The following is a 6,351-nucleotide window of genomic DNA, read 5'->3' as shown; positions in this document are numbered from 1 at the left end:
TATGAAATCTGATTTTTGCTCTTAATTTTTACAATAATAGCTTTGGTCAATAAAGCTAATGGTCAATAAAAACAAATTTTGTCAAAATATTTTCTAAAAGGTCTCTTTTTTAGCTTGGGCTAAAATGCTTTCCTGTGTCTGTCCGGCTGTTCTCCTCAACAGGTTTCTCAATGGATTCTCGTGAAACCTCGTAAGCTGAGCAGCCCGCGTATCCAACATGCCAATCGTTATCGCTTCGTAGCGAACGAAACGCAACTGTCACTGTCGCACTAATATGGAAGAGTGATAGAGAGCGATGGCTACGCTATGGAGCGTTAACAATAGGCATGTTGGATAAATTCGTCCCATTCCGTATTTAGGGTTTCTTACCAAAAAGGTGCAAAATGGACTATTTTATAAGTAAGACATAAGATGGACGGACGGACAGACGGACACAGTAACACCATAAGGGTTCCTTTTGTACCTTTTTGGTACGGAACCCTAAAAATTATCCTTGTAAAAACAACATACATTCAGGTGCAAATTACACAATTTTCCGATACTTAGTTAGCTCTGTCCACAAATTAGTATACTTATGGTCAGAAGTCTTTTCTGCTTATTAACTGAAATAATTGGAAGTTTCCACGGGACCCTCTATGCGTGAGTTAAACGACTTCGCACTTGACCGGTTTTTTTAAAAGCGGAGCCATGCGTGTTCGTGAGGTACGTCTCACAGAGCAAATTACTAGCTTCGTTTTCACCGTTTCAATAAATTGTTATGCAAGGACAGGCGCCACCAGAGTCCACAAAACTTTCGCACTTTCTTAGTTTATTAAAACTCATAATTGGTCAGTTAGGGTAGAGCAGGGCATGTTGAGTTCACCTCTTTTTAATGCCAAAACAGTTGGTCTTTGAAGAGCCATATCTACTGAAGTCGATAGAACTTTTCGGGAGTAAATGTCATCAGACAATTTTTTTTTGTTTTAGGTATAAATAAACAGCAAAATCTTCTCAAGTAACGAAAGTCAGACATGCTCAACTTGCCTCAACAGTGAGGTTAGTTGTGCATGGGTATGGGGTAAGTTGAGGAAGGAAAAAATACGTAAAAAAAACTAGACTTTATGACATAATTTTTGAGAGTTGTTTGAGTAATGAATTTCTGCAGAATCATTAATAATGGATATTGATTACTACTAACAAACTTTCCTCGACTTCTCTGTTCCATAAATAACAAATAAACACCAGATTGTACTAACTAGCCCCCTCTGCCACGTTTTCTGGTAAATGTTAGGTTATAATAAAATTAAAACACAATAGACAAGTAAATTTACTAAGTAGGTATTATTAATGCTTACCTTATGTTTGAGACATCTGTTCTTGCAATTTTAGAAGAAAAATACTACAGATAACTTTTTTATTTTTGAGTCCGAATAAAAACAAACGAAGCATACTACTAACACGTGCGCCATATTGGATTCCCGCGTTGCATGTTTAGTTTTGGAGATATTTTGATAGCTCAACTTACTAGCATTTTCGACATGCCCCTCAATACCCTACATTTAGAAATATACCTACTAGTTGTGCAGTTCGGTATATTTTAATCCCTTTGGACATCCAAAACTCGTTACGCAACGTACGTAGGCGCACACTCGCAAATTGGCATTGAAACGTTTGAACTTGTAACATGCCCTTGAGAGGGATGGGGGTCGTTTCAATCCCGGGGTAGATTTATACAAATATTTCAAAATAGGTAACTAATTGGGCCTTACGAACCCTTACGAATGTGTTTCATATATTCAACATAAAATAAGTGATGCAACGAATACGAACACTAATATTTATTATTCGTATTTGCAAATACTAATCAGCGCTTTTACGAAAATTCGTATTCGCCGAATATCGAAAAAAAAAAAAAAGTCATTTATTGTCGCAAAAAATAAATAAATAGTACATACAGCAAGCAGCAGCAAACATTATTGACTGAGCAACTTGATTCGACTAAACAATCAACCACTCTATAAGCATTAATTACAGCACAAAAGGTACATTTCGATGCTAGTGCCGAAAGTATGTCATTACTTCACGAGTACCGAGATATATATGTGAAGCACGTGTATCGAACGAGGTTTTTAATACAGTTGCGTAAAAATAAGAAAAACATCGGACAAGCTTCGGACAAGCTTGCATCCAAAAAACTCGGTGTGCTCAATAAAGCTAGGCGATACTTTACTCCGGGGCAAAGACTGCTACTATATAAATCGCAAGTCAGACCCCACATGGAGTACTGCTTTCACCTTTGGGCAAGAGCACCTGGATGCCAGCTTGGACCCTTCGACTCAGTCCAAAGGCGCGCTGTACGAATCGTCGAAGATCCCAATCTCACAAGCGGCATTGAACCATTAAGTCTAAGGAGAGACTTTGCCTCCTTGTGTGTGTTCTACCGCTTGTACAATGGGCTGTGCTCTGAAGAATTGTTTGACATGATGCCAACGGCCACTTACTATCACCGCACCTCTCGCCGTCGGCAGGGTGTTCATCCTCATACCCTAGAGCCTAAATGGTCGCGCACTGTGCGGTTTAAGAGGAATTTCCTCCCACGGAAGCTCCGGCTGTGGAATGGGCTCCCGAGGTTTTCCCGAGGGTATACAGTATGGGGTTCTTCAAAAAAGGAGTGTACAGGTTTTTAAAGGGTCGGCAACGCGCATGTAACACATCTGGAGTTGCAGGCGTCCACAGGCTACGGTGACTGCTTACCATCAGGCGGGCTGTATGCTTGTTTGCCACCGACGTGGTATAAAAAAAAATACAACAAATATTTTTTTATGCATGTTCTATAAGACAAACAATTGTAAATATAAAACATTGTACTATTATTACCAGATAAATGCCTTATTATTACCAAATAAATGCCATTCAAAAACAACTCAAGATGTGCACTGTATAACTGACACTGCCACATTTGCCACTCTAGACGGTAAAATCAAATAAATTAAAATATATTAGGTAGGTATAAAGGTATTTTTAATATTTCATGGATACCTGTAAGTTTCTGCCACTTAGCGCGTTCAAAATTGAATGTCCTATTCGTCTTTTATATTTTCGACGTGTTTATTGAAATATGGGTTTCAACATTATTAGCAAAATAAAACAGTTTTTTTTTCTCCAATCAAGGGCAGTATGGCGCCATAAAACGGGCAGAAATGAATGAAACGGCAAACTTAAGCAGCTCTATGACTCTTGTTTATGGAAAAATGTTGTTTGTGTTTAAAAACTATGTTAAATACTTAATTACAGGATTTGTGGTAAACGTCTCATTATTAGTGCCACGTTCATTATATGAGTGTTTACTGCAATAAAGAACCTTTTTGAGCGGGTATTGAGTTTTTGTAAGAACGCATGTAGTTACCTATTAACGGCCCGATTCGAAGAATGAGATACGATAACGATAAGTTCTGGTTTAGATAATTTCTTGATTACACGTGGCCCATTCCATAGTGCGTGCTTCAACCATCTCATGGCCGTTTCGCAGGGCTAGCGCTGAGCCATCGTGTAGAGGAGCCATAACCATCGCATGGCCATCTCACTGGTCCAGCGCTGGGCCATCGTGTAGAGGAGCCATCACTCGGTGGCAAAATTTGTTTAACGCGTGTGCCTTGAAACCTTGAAATATAAGAAGGAGCAACACAAAAAACTTGAAATCTTAATAACACATTGGGTACTTCCTGTTGACATAAAACATGAATTTAGAAGAGAAGACATGTCTTATTGCACAACTAAAGGTAAGGATCTGAAAGCTGTATGTACAACTGTCGTATTTATTACTCCTTATGGCTCCTCTTCACGATGGCCCAGCGCTGGCCCAGCGAGATGGCCATGCGATGGCTGACACGCCACTACACGATGGCGACATTCAGTTGCGATCTATTCGTTTTCCAAGATGGACGTGGGAGCATTAGCCGCTGCAGCAATTTATTTATACGCCACGTACCAACCTTTTCTTAATCTGCACAATAATAAAGTAATTAAAAAGAAATGACGTAGAAGATTATGGTGGATGTTATCTATCCATCGCAATAAATAAATAAATAAACTACTTATTATGGGACAGTATTACACAAATTGACTAAGTCCCACAGAAAGCTCAATAAGGCTTGTGTTGTGGGTACTTAGACAACGATATACATATTATATACATATGTATAAATACTTAAATACATAGAAGACATCCATGTCTCCGGAACGAATATCCATGCTCATCACACGAATAAATGTCCTTACCAGGATTTGAACCCGGGACCATCGGCTTCATAGGCAGGGTCACTACCCACTAGGCCACACAGGTTGTCACCTAAGTCAATTTAAATCTGTGCAATAAACTCTTCAAAGCTTTGAAACCCTACTAAAAATCATTACTTGTCTCTTCCTTAATGTGCCGCTGTGTAGGTATATATTATTTATGTATATTTAGATATAATTTATGTATGTATATTTAGATATGTAGGTATCTAATATTAATTTCTTTTATTATTGGTATATTTATTTATTTAAATTGTGAATGTACTGTATTTACAGATGTCTGCGTAATGTATAAGTAATTTTCCTAATCCTCTAATTAATTCGTGCACTATTTGTTATAAAAACTTTTTTTTTAAATATCCTGCTACCTTATTTCTATAGCTTTGGTCTTTATTTTTGGGGTCACATGTTACGCTTTCTCCCCGATATAACTCTAAAAACTTTATTCTTTCGTGATGCGGCCAGATACTCGTCATTTTTAATCAAAATAATACACAGCACTAACGTCCTCACTCGACCGCGTTCGAGCACGCACTGAGGGATGGGCCACGTGTAGATGCGGACAGCCATCGCTGGTCCACTGCCTTTGATGTGCGGACGAAAAACCGACACCGCGGCCATCCCATCGCCATCCCGCGCGCCATAAGCCATCCGACACCACTACCCTCTCTACACGCTGGCCCAGCTTAGTGGGCCACTATGATGATCCATCGTGTAGAGGAGCCATTAGATGACAAAATTACATTTGCATTTGGTAGCCATGCCATGTCGATGTATGGAGACAACTGCAAGCAAAGATTTCAAAAGTAAAGATAGTGTTCATACTCTCCAAACATTCTCGTTTGGTGTGTCTCGGTGGAATGCTACAACGCGGTTGATGAGTTCGCATGATTCGCATCACGGGCGCGATTGGTCGCAACTACGAATAGTTGGGTTACATTGCACGCTTGGCTCGTGACACCGCTGTGCTGGCACCATTATTGGTGCCCGTAAGGCCCGTCTACGAAGTGATACACGTATGTATAAGTCAATGACTGCAAGGTAGTTTGTACCTTAACAGCATAGGTACTATTCGTATTCATAAAATTTAAAAATGTTACTCGTATTTGTACAAGTACTACAGTACCCGGCGATAAATGTGACACATCGGAATTTCGACTTCGTAGAGCGTTGTCTCTTTCTCTCTCGTTGTCTCCCATATTCTCTTTCTAAAGACCGATGTGTGATATTTACCGTAGGGTACCGTACATAAAATATTTAAATTATACTTTAGTCCCAAAGGCACCTTTTTAGTGGAGCTATAATAATAGGTACTTAATCTACGAAATGCACTGTGTGTGTGTTGTTTTCGTACATAATATATTAAATGTATAAAAAAATACCTACGTATAATCAATTAATCATATCCAATCCTTAATCGTTGATATTGTTTTGTTGTAGGTATATTTTGTGGTGTGATTGTCATGCGCAGAGGAACTTGAACTTGTTGCGTAACCTTGTCCGAGCGAGGACGCCCCCGCAGGGATCATCCCCTTCAACGAGTGTGTCCCAAGTCACAAACACCGTTACGGATATACAATGTAACGGAATGGAATGAATAAATAGCAAAATTATCTTAAAAACCGGTCTAAAATGTACATAACAAGCAAAATGAAGTCCCTACTTTCATGATATTTTGCATATTTTTTTTTGAAGGCCCCTATTCGTTTTCAAAGACCTTATTCAACGATACCCCATTAGGGTTAACGCGAAAATAAAAGAATTCCTTCCCACTTTTTTCAAGTTTTTATTCTACCGTTTTATCAGCGTGATTGATCTATATACCCATGCCAAATTGCAGCTTTCTAGCACTAACGGTCAGTGAGCTAAGCCGAGAACTGATAAACAGACGGACATCGCGAAACTAAAAGGGTTCATAGTTGACTAAGGAACCCTAAAAAGCTTCTATTTACCTACATTTTTTTTAACAACCCAATAAACGAACGTCTTTTAGGAGCAGGCGGCTAAGTTTGCCCAAGTACATATCTATGAGGATTTAGAGTACCATAAAGAATTAGGACAGAAACATAAAGTTGG

Source organism: Cydia pomonella, chromosome 2 (genome assembly GCF_033807575.1).
Source record: "Cydia pomonella isolate Wapato2018A chromosome 2, ilCydPomo1, whole genome shotgun sequence".
NCBI classification, from domain to species: Eukaryota; Metazoa; Arthropoda; class Insecta; order Lepidoptera; family Tortricidae; genus Cydia; species Cydia pomonella.
The sequence above is the reverse complement of the archived record's forward strand: the minus strand, read 5'-3'. Positions refer to the sequence as shown.